General features: G+C 39.2%; 1 pseudogene; it reads left to right on the top strand.

Annotated features, from left to right (window-relative positions):
• Positions 1-7,958: 7,958 nt before the first annotated feature.
• On the top strand, positions 7,959-8,894 carry LOC129645631 (putative olfactory receptor 2B8; annotated as a pseudogene).
• The last annotated feature ends 4,037 nt before the right edge of the window (positions 8,895-12,931 follow it).

Raw genomic sequence — 12,931 nt, 5'->3', positions numbered from 1 at the left:
GATCCCTGGCCTTCCTGCTTGTTACGTCTCACCTGTTTCAGGAGAAGAGTGGGAAACGCGAGTTTCTGTCTGTCCTTCCACATTGAGCCCTAAGTGGGGTGGGGGGAGGGCACAGGCAGCCAGTTAGGAGCCTTTCCTTAGTTTACTACTGTCCTGTTGGACCCAGGAACGCAAGCCCTTGAGGGGGCCTGGGCTACAGGATAAAGAGTGTGACCTCTGGCAGCAGCCACAAAAGCTGGGTGGCCGCACAGGTGCACAAGCTCCTTAATAGACAATGGTGACCTGGGGCGGGACAGAGGGAGAGCACAATGATGGCACCTGTTGGCTTCTCAGGTGTTTGGGGAGAATTGCAGTTGACCCCGAGATATATGTTAGAAGTCTTAGCTTTTAACATAAGGAAATAGGCTTCTTTCAGGGACAAGCTGGAGGTTTCAGTCTGTGACTCTGTGCTGTTCCCTGGAGTCATGAGTGAGTCATGAGCCACAGTGAGCCTGGGTGAGCCTGTTAAGAACAGTTTCTCAGTTCCTCATAGCCTCATGGAGTTCATGGAGACAATCTTCTTTGGCTTTCAGAGCTCTATGTTTTGGAGGTCATGTCTCAGGTGGAAGTCTTCAAAGATAAGGTGCCAGGTGTGGGACACTGTTTCCCAGGGAGAAACTGGCAGTGATGACGTCCCTCCTGATTGTATATTGTGGCTCCAAGGATGGGGTTTATGTAGAGATTTTGTCTCTGTCTCTTCTAAGGATTTATTTTTTTATCTTCTAATGACTTTAGTATGGGGTTTTTGTTATTCACCTTGTGTATAGGATTCACCCAGCTAGTTTCTGCATTTCTTTTTGAAGGAGTTGTTCTGTGTAAAACTGTAGATTCATTGTGCCCATGGGAGGAGAGGAGATCTGGAACCAGTACGTCATGAGTGAACAGGAATCTTCTCCCTTTTTGGGCAGCTTCCTCTCTCCTTTTCTCTCTCTTTGCCATTCTTGTTGCTTTGTGTCTCTGTCTCCTTCTTTTTCTCATTCTCTAGTTGTTGTTCTATCCAAGTCTTTTTTCTTTTTAGACTATTCATTTTGAAATAATTACAGATTGATGGGAAAGTCTAAAGTTAGTAGAGAGAAGTCTTGGATACATTTGATCTATTTTCTCCCAATGATTTTATATTATATAACTATGCTGTGCTGTGCTTAGTTGGTCAGTCGTGTCTGACTCTTTGCAACCCCATGGACTGTAGCCCACCAGGAACCTCTGTCCATGGGGATTCTCCAGGCAAGAATACTGGAGTGGTTGCCATGCCCTCTTCCAGGGAGTCTTCCCAACCCAGTGACCAAACTGAGGTCTCCTGCACTGCAGGCAGTTTGTTTACCCTCTGCGCCACCAGGGAAGCCCAAGATTACTGAAGTGGGTAGCCTGTCCCTTCTCCATGGGATCTTCCCAACTCAGGAATTGATCCAGAGTCTCCTGCTTTGCAGGTGGATTCTTTACCAGCTGAGCTACCAGTGAAGCCCATTATACAGCTATAATACAATTTAAAAACTAGGAAACTGACATAGGTACAATGTGTGTGTTTAGATCTATGTAAATTTTTCCCTGTGTAAATTCCTTTAGCTACCATTACAACCAAGATATGGATTTATCCCATCACCACACACATCTCCCTTGTGATACCCCTTTATAGTCACTTCTAGTCCCTCCCTTCCTCTGAAAATGAAAGTTGTTCAGTCGCATCCAACTCTTTAGACCCCCTGCTCTTTACAGTCCATGGAATTCTCTAGGCTGGAATACTGGAGTGGGTAGCCTTTCCCTTCTCCAAGGGATTCTTCCCAACCCAGGAATCGAACCCGGGTCCTCTGCATTGCAGGTAGATTCTTTACCAACTGAGCTATTAGGGAAGCATCCCCTCTCCTGAACTCTCTGTGAAACCATCCCTAACTCCTGAGCAGTACTAATTTTGTCTCTGTCTCTATTGTTTTGTTATTTCATAGGTGTTATATAGATGGGATCATATTTCGCCTATTAACATAGACTTATTTTCATTCAACATAATACCCTTGAGATTCATCCAAGATGTTGTGTGTATCAATAGTTCATTCTTTTTTATTGCCAAGTAGTATTCCACGGTATAGATGTACCATCATTTGTTTAGAATATTTTAGTTGTTTTCAGCTTTTTCCTGTTACAGATAAAGCTGCTATGAATAATTGTGCACAGGTTTTTGTGTGGAATAAATTTTTCTTTCTCTGCCATAAATGCCCAAGAGCATGATTACTGGGCTGTATGGCAAGTGCATGCTCAGTTTTTAAAGAAACAGCCAAGTCTTTTATCAAGTAACTGCATCATTTTATATTCTCATTAATAATGTATGAGTGATTCAAGTTTTCTGCAATCTCACCAACATTTGGTATTGTTCCTATATTTTTCATTTTTGTTCTAGTAGGTGGGTGGTGATATGTCTTCATGGTCTTAGTCTGCATTTTGCTGATGATTAGTAGTGCTAAACATGTTTTCATGCTTCATAAAGATATCTTTACCATCTGTATATTTACATTGGCGAGTTATCTGCTTGAAATGCGTTTTAATTGAGTTATTTTCTTATTGTAGAGTTTTGAGAGTTCTTTGTACATTCTAGATATGAGTATTTTCTATGATAAGCAGTTTGAAAATATTTTCTTCCATTTTGTAGCTTATCTTATTATCCTCTTAATAGGGTCTTTAATAATGAAATTATTTTGCTGAATCCTCATTCGTAGTCTTTAAAAAAAAATAAGATCTTGCTTTTGTTGTATTATATTCCAATGTAAAACAAGAATTTTGAAAAACAGCATAGGAAAAAAAAGCATGTAATTTCAAGTAAGCATTCCTATATAATGTCAAATTATTATCCAACATTATTTTGCCAATTAATAGTTGCAGCAGCAAGATTGAACCAGGAAGAAGTGTTAATAGCAGGTCTATGACTCTCACCTGGAGAAGGCAATGGCACCCCACCCCAGTACTCTTGCCTGGAAAATCCCACGGACGGAGAAGCCTCGTAGGCTGCAGTCCATGGGGTTGCAAACAACTGGACACGACTGAGCGACTTCACTTTCACTTTTCTCTTTCCTGCATTGGAGAAGGAAATGGCAACCCACTCCAGTGTTCTTGCCTGGAGAATCCCAGGGACAGGGGAGCCTGGTGGGGTGCTGTCTATGGGGTCGCACAGAGTCAGACACGACTGAAGTGACTTAGCAGCAGCAGCAGATTCTCTCCATCTCTGGACACCCTATGCCATATTGGTCTTTCCTAAGCCTCCTTATAAATATTATGTTGGAATTTAAATAGTGGTGAGATTACTGAGAAAATTCTAATTAAGACTATTTTAAAGAAGAGATAGTTTCTCTCTATGGGTAGAATGTTATTAAAAAAATGAATTTATGCTTATATGGGAAATGGCTGGCTATAAAATATAAGTTAATTATCGAAGTTCTCTGTGCTTTTCTGACTAATAATATATGAAAACCAAGATGCTTCAAACCTAAATAGCTTTCTCTGAGATAGCTTATACTACTAACTAGCAGTGGTCTATTACTCTGAAACAAAATGTATTCTAGTGGGAAAAGAGATTTTATATTTTTGAAGCTGCATTTGCTGGTTAGGCCAAAGCCTTCCATAGACAGATGTTAAGTATTCCTGCCTTTCCCTTGTATAGTCAAGTGTATAAGTTGTTTTGAAATTGATTGATCTTCAAACTTCAAAACACACAATACCCTTCAAGTTTCTTTCAATTTACTTTAGCAATTATAGCTATCTCAATTAACTCAATCATGTGCATTATAAATGGAAAGATGAGTTGAACTGTAGAAAACCATGAAAGTTCCATTTAAAAAGTCAATAGTTTTTCTGTTTGGTTAAGTAAATTATTGCAACTCTCTGATAGCAATTGAACAATGTCATAGAAGACTTGATATTTTTCCTTAGCCACATTAGAAGCTTGGGAGTAAAATGTGGGTTTTGCCGTTTAATATATTATCTTAGAGGTTAGAATCTGCCTAAACTTTAACTCTGTGATCTTTTAGAAGTTGGTTATAATTTGCTGTATGACTCAGGGACTCAAACAGGGCCTCTGTAAAACCTAGTGGGGTAGGATGTGGAGGGAGGCACAAGAGGGAAGGGACATAGGTATACCTATGGCTGATTCATATTGATGTTTGGCAGAAGCCAACACAATACTGTAAAGCAATTCTCCTTCAATTAAAAATAAATAAATTTAATTATAAAACAAAGAAAAAAAGAATTTTAAAATGAATATTATGTGAATTTTAGGTGAAAATTATGAATATTAGGTTATGAATATTAAGTTATGAATATTAGGTGAAAATTAACTTATATTTAAAGTTAAGTAACTGAATGAGTTCTTATTTATATATGCTTTTTTTTTTTTTTTTGCAATTGTGTGAAAAAATCTCAAGTGTTTAGTAAAATACCTAAGCCATTAAAAGAGGAGAGCTAAGATAACTGCAAAGTCTAGGGAGTTATCTGACCTCTGTCATTTATGAGAAGTTACAAAAGAGGCAGATTAGGTATTCTCTTGGATTCTCTTTGATATTCATTTTCCCCGAGGATTGTCATCTCTGGGCAGCAAGGTGACATCAGCTAATTAACAGTATAGGACATCCATTCCTCAGAGACATCAGCTAGGTAAACAGTTTTCACCAGACCAGTTTTACTGCCATTTCATACCAATCTCATGCTTTCATAATGAGCTCTCTGTCACAGAGCCAGGCATTATATTCAGAAGGAATCCTGAGCATTTGAAATTGCCTTCCTATGTCATCCTACCAGCTAGACAGAATGCCGATCTTCAGTACCCTGTGAAGGTATTTGAAGTTAAGGGTTCAGGATGGGGAACACGTGTATACCTGTGGCGGATTCATGTTGATATATGGCAAAACCAATACAATATTGTAAAGTTAAAAAATAAAATAAAAACAATAATAATAAAAAAAGAAAAAAGAAAGCATCTTCTTGCTTAAGGAAAACTTAAGGATATTCCAATGCTGGTAGAGTCAACTTATGTACTCATTTCATACAACCTGTGTCCTTAGTCTACATACCCAGGTTCCTATGCCCAGTACTGTATTAAAGGCAGGAACTTGGAAATGAGGTAGAGAATGAGCTTAGGACACTCACATAAGGTAAATAAAACTGAGTGGACTGGAACTTGATCTCTGTAGCACTTTAGGAATTGGTAAGTTAGGTTGTTTTCAGTTGCAAGTGTTCTTTAAAGGTTACATCGAGTAACTACATGTCAGCTGGCAAAAGAAACAGAAATTCCTATAAAAATTCACCAACTTTAAGAACTTAACTGTTCCTTATGGAAGCCAACATTTTGTTCTTAGACATTTCATCCTATTGTAGTATATTCATTATGTCTCAGTATGTATATATGGAAAAATTGAAATACAAGATTTTTGGCTGTAGTAAAACAAGTCCTTCAGTAATTGAATAATAGCATATATGTGAATGTGAAAATATTAGACTATACTTTTACTTTTTCCTCAGCTCCCTATTTTCTGTGAAATTACAGAATGTTTCTTAAAGTGTATGGTCAATATCTGTCGTTTTAAAATGTTCATTTTCTTAAAGAAATGAACATGTTTACTTTTCCATATGCTAGTTTTGCAGTTACAACAATGAATGTCCATTTCGTGGTTATTGTGTCAATGTATTTTTTAATTTATTGGTAATGAAAAATGATCATTCTTCAATTGAGGAGAAATACCAATTTGAGAGGAGAAACGTGGGTCAAACAAGGTGATCTGAATGTTTACTTTATCAGTAAATTAGGCAAATGACAAGGTGCTGTGTAATGTACACTGGTGAGTGTCCGTCCATCCTGGCACGCACTTATGAATGGACTCTACGTTTTGTATGAATGCTTCCAGTGTCAGCTCAGATCTTTTCTACTGGCTGGTGCACCAGTCCACACCGTATTTGTCATGAGTGTTGACTGATAGCTTCAGAGCTCTTTCCTTCTTCAGAAAATTGCCATCAGTTGAATCGGAGCCACATTGCCAGGAGGTCTCCTGAATGTGTTTGGGGCAGCTTGCAGTCAATGACAGGCTCGTGGGGTATAGAAAAGGCTGCCTTTTTGTTAAGGTGGGACTGCATCTGATACAATGCATGCTCCACAGCTTGTTATTCTGTATAGTAGTAACTAGACTCATTTAAATGACTAGGTATTTAAATTTACCTGAGTTAAAGTGAAATTTAAAATTCAGTTCTCTCTGCCCCACCTGAAATGCTCAGGTAGCATTGATTGTGTAAGTGAAGACAGAATATTTTTACCAGCAGATAGTTCTATTTGGAGAGTCATTTTCCAGCTTTCTGTGGGATCAGGTTCATGCTATTCCATTTGAGATCAATCCTTGTTTAGCACATTTGTCTGCTCTGTTCTTCTTCCCGGATTCTTTTTGTCTTGAGGACATTCACTCAATAAACAGCAAAGAAATTCCCATTTCAGGCTCTTCTCCCCAACCTGGCCAAACCCTGTCCATACTGATTAGAAGTGTTATTTCTGAGATTGTGATTGATCCGTTTCTTCCTCATTTATATGTTCTTCATTGCCATTCAAATGTTGATAGTGAATAATCCTGTCTCCTATAGGAATTCCAGGCATTTTAGTTGTTGGTAACATGTGAAAATGAAATCAACAGAAAGAAAATGTACGTGCAGGTCACTGGATTTTGAACTTCTACTGTGAACTGACTACTTCTGTTTAGTTGTTAAGTCATGTCCAGCTCTTTGCGACCCTATGGACGCTATCCCACCAGGATTTTCTGTACTGAAGTGGATTGCCATTTTCTTTTTCAAACTATCATCCCAATCCAGGGATTGAATCCATGTTTCCTGTGTCTCCTGCATTGGCAGGCGGTTCTTTACCACTGAGCCAAGAGGAAAGCCCATGAACTGACTATGCACAGTGAATATATTTTTGGAGTTCTTGTTATATTGGTATAGTAAATTTAGGTATCTTAAGGGCAAGAGTTAAGCAGTATAATTGAAGGTGATTTTTCAGGCTCTGAGCAATTTACTTTTTAGTATTATACAAAAAGACCAGGATATAGCATTCACTAATATCCTGTAGTAGGAGTCGACTAACTATTCTGCCCAAATGTTTACATGAGGCAGTATCATAGTGATACTTTGAATGTAATATAATCCTTTGTACAAGTACATTCTAGCTCATAAATTTCTATATGTGAATGCATTTTAGAGATTATTTTGTATTATTCTATTTCATGTGAAGTGAAAATCATTCAGTCCTGTCTGACTCTTTGTGACCCCATGGACTATATATTCCATGGAATTGTCCAGGCCAGAATAGTGGATTGGTTAGCCTTTCCATTCTCCTGAGGATCTTCCCAACCCAGGGATAGAACCCAGGTCTCCTGCATTGCAGGCAGATTCTTTACCAGCTGAGCCACAAGGGAAGCCCCTATTACATGTGATGTATGTGCATATCCAGTTATGTAGAATTATGCAATACATATTTAAAATAAACTTTCTCCCTTTGTCTACATCTTTCTTACTCTTTCTGATCCCTCTCCCTTGACTTCCCTCGTTCCCACTTTCTCTAAAATGTACATATATAATGATCATACTATAATCCTATTAAACTCAATCTGAAAAAGGCACTTTATATGTATGATTGGTGCAAACCAAGGATCATTATTTGATTTTATTATTATTATTTATTATTTTCTTATATTAATTATCAATATATAACTCTCTATATAACTTTTTGTGATAGTATAGAGCTCAATTTCAATAGGTACATCATTTATTCAAATAGTTGCATATAAACCACATGACCATGTCTTTGAACATGACAAATTTTCCTCTTTATCTCTGCACTTGTTTGGAAGATACCTTTAATAAATTGCTAAATGCTTGATTTGACAGGAGCCATGTGCTAGCAAAGGATGGAACAGAAAAATTAAAATTCTTTCACTGGATTTATCTTACTGGGCTTCTCTGACAGACCTCAACTTGAGCTCGTCCTCTTTGTGGTCCTTTTGATCTTCTACATCCTCACTTTGCTGGGAAACACAACCATCATTGCATTGTCCTACTTGGACCCACGTCTTGACACTCCTATGTACTTTTTCCTCTCTAACCTGAGCTTTCTGGACATGTGCTACACAACCAGCATCGTTCCCCAGTTCCTATTTAATCTCAGCGGAGAAGACAAATCCATCTCCTTTGGTGGCTGTGAAGTTCAGTTCTTCATCTCTCTGGCATTGGGATGTACAGAATGTATTCTCCTAGGAGTTATGGCATTTGACCGCTATGCAGCTGTTTGCAGACCCCTTCACTACACGGTAATCATGCACCCCGGTCTGTGTGACCTGATGGCTTCTGCTTCATGGCTCACTGGTTTTGCCAACTCCTTATTGCACACAGTGCTTGTCTTCCTTTTACCTCGTTGTGGAAGAAATCAATTAGCCTACTTCTTTTGTGAGATCCCTCCATTTCTCAAACTTGTCTGTGTTGACACCACTATGAATGTGTATGCCAGCTTCTTTGCCAGTGTCATTCTTTTCACACCTGTTGCATTGATTGTGTTCTCCTATGGTTGGATTGTCAGGGTGGTCTTAAGAATAAAGTCCGCTGCAGGGCAGAGAAAAGCATTTGGCACCTGTGGATCCCACCTCACGGTGGTCTCCCTGTTCTTTGGCACGGCCATCTATGTATATTATCAGCCCATCAGCAGTGACTCCCAGGATCAGGACAAGTTCATGTCTCTCTTCTACACTGTCATTATCCCCATGACCAACCCCCTCATATATACGCTGAGGAACAGGGATGTGAAGGGAGCGATGAAGAAGGTGCTTTGGAAGGACTCTTACTCCAGATGATGGCTTAGGAGGACAGTTTAATGCAAGGACCTTGAACGCCAGTGCTCTTTAGATGTATCTGTGTGTCCCGCACGAGTCATCTAAAATTCCCTCTGACATTTCTGAAGAGAATTTGTTTCCTTCATTCCCGTTGAAAAGTGAGTGTTCAGATTCTAAGTTCATGTATTCATTTCAACTTCCAGAGATGCTGATTCAGTGTTATGACAGCATCTGCTTTGTAGTTACTGTTTTAACAGCTCCAGTGATTTTTATTTGCACTCCCATTTGGGTACATTTTTCCATATCTATTTGCAAAAAGACATGCATCTATATTACATGAAGCCCAAACAAGAACATAAAACCACTGAAACACTGTAAGGAATATTATTAATAGTATTTTCTAGGAGTTACTAGAAGATACCATTCATTCTCTTATTTTGATCATGTCTCTATGAAAATTCCATAGTTTGATGGTTTGATCAGATGTTTTTTACTGATGAAGGTGGCGCACTTATGGGGAAAAGAAAGTTGAATCTCAAAGAAAATCTTGCCGCATTAACCCCGCTAAAGCCATTCAGACATCAGGAGCAACTGTAACCTCAGCCGGGCAGCCGCCATATTGTGTAGGATCATTTCAGAGAAGGCCGCTCTAGGACTCACTGAGGGAAGGCTACGATGCAGTGCTGGCAGTGACGCTGGTAGCCCTTCGCTGGTAAGAACACCAGGTAGTTCTTACATGCCTTTTGGTACACAGCAGGAGAAAAACACTGATGTGAGGCACAAAGTTGGTTATTTTAATTTTGTGAATCACCTAGTTCCTCTGTTAAATGAGATTTTTAAATGAGGAAATTTCGAGGGCATTATATCTGAGCAGCATATGACCCAAGTTCTATCACATATTCTACACATTTTACCTCCTGTGACGCAGCAAAAGTTTCAAAGGGTAAAATATGTTTAGATTATTCTCGTCGTGCCATTTTATAAATTCTTTGATTTAGGCATCAATTGCTTAAGACCTTAGAATGTCTCCTCTGCCAAACTTCCTGTGAATTTCGGATTTAGTGAAGTATAAAAATATTGGAAATGGCCCCTGATTCCCAGGAAATCCCATGTTTTGTAGAGATGTCCTCAGACTCATCCGAAGGAAATTGAAAAAACAAATATTGTGTCTATTAATTTAAAAATACATGCCTAAGGTTTAGTAGTAGCTGTGTAATTGTGAAATAACTGTCACAGAGTTCTGAATTATGAGTAACAAAATAAACATTCCAGAGAAAATTAATCTGACATTCTAGCTCTTAGATCCTCACTCAAGCTCAGTTTACAGCATATATTTATTTTCAGGTATAGATTCTGTTTTTTTGTGTGTAAGTTAACTGTCATGAACAGTGTATGTTCTCTCTGGAGGTTAGAGCTTTGACTGTGCCATCATCACAGAAATATTTAAGATTTTTGGTAGATTTCCCCAGTATGTACCACAGGGCAAGTAAGTGCATTTGTGTCTCTTAGTGGAGACAAAAACATGACCACTATCACACAGTTCCCTCTCCTAGCAGCTAATCATCCTCCTGGGTCTTGAACCCTCTCAGCCAATTTGCCTGAGAAGTGGTCTTGCAAGCTGGAAATGGCAGTGTGGGTAAATTATATATAGGGTCAAGATTCTATCTATATCCCTAACAGCATCACACTCTTCACCCTTGAGTTAAATACTTGTGAAACCAAAGATTTTGACCCCACAGTAATGCTGAACATATACTTGATAAAAAGCAGTTTGGAGTGCTCTGTACTCTGAATGGTGAGAAATTTCCGCCTCTCCTTAGTACTCAATCAGGTCTTGATAGTTATGCCCAAATAGTCACTTACAAATCCCTCAGTGATACTTTCTTTGGTGCAGAAATCTTCAAGGTCACATAAAGTCACAAAGCCTATTTTCCTAAGTGAGTAGCTACTTGTCTGCTCCTAAGGACTGCCACCAAACAGATTTATTTGTTTTAAGCAAATGCCTGAGTGTCATTTGTATGTGTATATTACTTCAGAATAAGTTACAGATAAAAAAAGGTATCTAGATCCCAGGCTACACTAATAAAAAAAAAGATCACTTAAAATATACCATGTACCCAAAGTTCAGTTCTGTTTTATAATTTTTTCAAATGATATCTACCTTTCCAAGCTTTCCCTCTTTAGTTCCCAGAACAGGGATTGAACCCATGGCCCCTGCAGAAGACGTATGGAGCCTATAACCTGGAACGCTAGGCATTCCCTCCTTTTGAATTCTTAATATCTGTGAAATGGCTGCAGTGGGTGTATCCAGGCCTTGGCTAAATTATTTGATCCCATCTGGAGTGCAGAACTGTCAATACGCCCAAGAGCAAGTCATAATCTTTCATCATTTTTGCCTTCTGAGGAACACAAGGTGAACACAATGTGCTCAGGTGAGGTGTCACCTTGGAAGCCTGAAGTGTCAGTCAGACTCCTATGAAACACAGTTCTTAACCAGCACCAGATTGACAAACAATTAGAAAATAATACAAAACAAGAGCACAACATGTGCAATGTCTGTGAGGCCCCAAACCAGTCAGACACTGCTTCCTGAATTCAGGTTTTTAAAATGGAATATATAAAATAAATGAAGGAGTCTCACTTGCTTAACTTGTATCGTACAAGTCAGCACAAGGAAGGCTTGAGAGTTTCTCACCTGATATGTGTCCTCACCAGAACCAGTCGTGTTCTGGCTTTTAGGACTTTTATTCATTAGAACAACTGTAGTCTGTATACTGTAGGTTTATAGCACTCTAAACAGACCCTATCCATCCTGCTAAAAACATTAGCAGAATGGTAATCAGCACATAGCAACCCCTGTAATATCCTCTTTTATCTCCTAGTCAGTAGATTTCAGTGTTAACTGTTTGCCCAGGGTTCTGCTCTAACCAGGGTCACTGAGGACGGAAGAACAGATTATAGTTCTCTGTCAACTCTTTCCTCAGTAGGTGTGCTCTTTTCTGATGCTTGTTTGTATTATGACTGAGAGCTTCTTCTGTCTTTTCAGTATTGTAGCATAGTTCAAACTTGATATGGCAGACTCGGAACCACAGTGTATGGAAATGTCTTGTGGACGTGGTTTCCTGGGAAGGGGTGCTCTGTGTAAATGCAGAAATGAGGAGTTGTATGCCTCCTGAATCAGGGGGTTCAGGGGAAGGTGTCCCTGAGGCAGCTGTAGGGATTGGGGATTCATGCTCCTTTTAAACAATCTATTCTACTGATGCATATTGTTTGGTGGATTCTTTAACCATTTTGTAGTGAATTAAATCCACAATGTCTTTAGAAGCTGCAAGTTCTTCTAATTAGGTGACCATTTCTGAAGATAATTTTAACCTCTTTTGAGAGTAAAACTCTTCAGTTGTGAAAAGTGAAAGCCGCTCCATCATGTCCTGCTCTTTGTGACCCGATGGACTGTAGCCCATGAGGCTCCTCTGTCCATGGCATTCCCCAGGCAAGAATACTGGGGTCAGTTGCCATTTCTCCAGGGGATCTTTCTGACCCAGGGATCTTCCTTGGGGGTTGAATCTGGGTATCTTGCATTGCAAGCAGATATGTTACCCTCTGAGCCACCAGGGAAGCTGTCGCTGTACCTGTGGCTTTAGTCTCACTGAAGCATCCTAGGCATTTCCAGTGATTAGGTTATTGGGGATACTCAGGATTAATGGAACTTCACTGTTAGTTGTCAAAGCCTTTCTCAGGAGCCCAGTCCAGATTTTGTGTTAGCTGGTCATAAGTAGTGCTTACTAAATATTTTTCAGTCCTTATTTCCTGCATTTGAGGATTGTTAAATAGTCTCCCAAGATTCTCTTTGGAAAGTTTCTTAATGATGCATCCACTCAGTGAGAATTCTGTTTGGTTTAATATAAATAAAGCGAGCACCATAGTCATCAATGTGTCATTGTTATCATGAGATCAACCTCTCTCTGGGTTTACTCTCCATCTTGGAAAAAGCCTCCAGTGCTTCCCAAAGAATATTTCTCCTCATATTCCCCCCCAGCATGTTCTATTTTGGTTTCTAT

The sequence above is a fragment of the Bubalus kerabau genome, chromosome 3 (genome assembly GCF_029407905.1).
Source record: "Bubalus kerabau isolate K-KA32 ecotype Philippines breed swamp buffalo chromosome 3, PCC_UOA_SB_1v2, whole genome shotgun sequence".
Taxonomy (NCBI): domain Eukaryota; kingdom Metazoa; phylum Chordata; class Mammalia; order Artiodactyla; family Bovidae; genus Bubalus; species Bubalus kerabau.
Note: the sequence above shows the minus strand (reverse complement) of the source record. Positions and strands in the feature narration are given on the sequence as shown.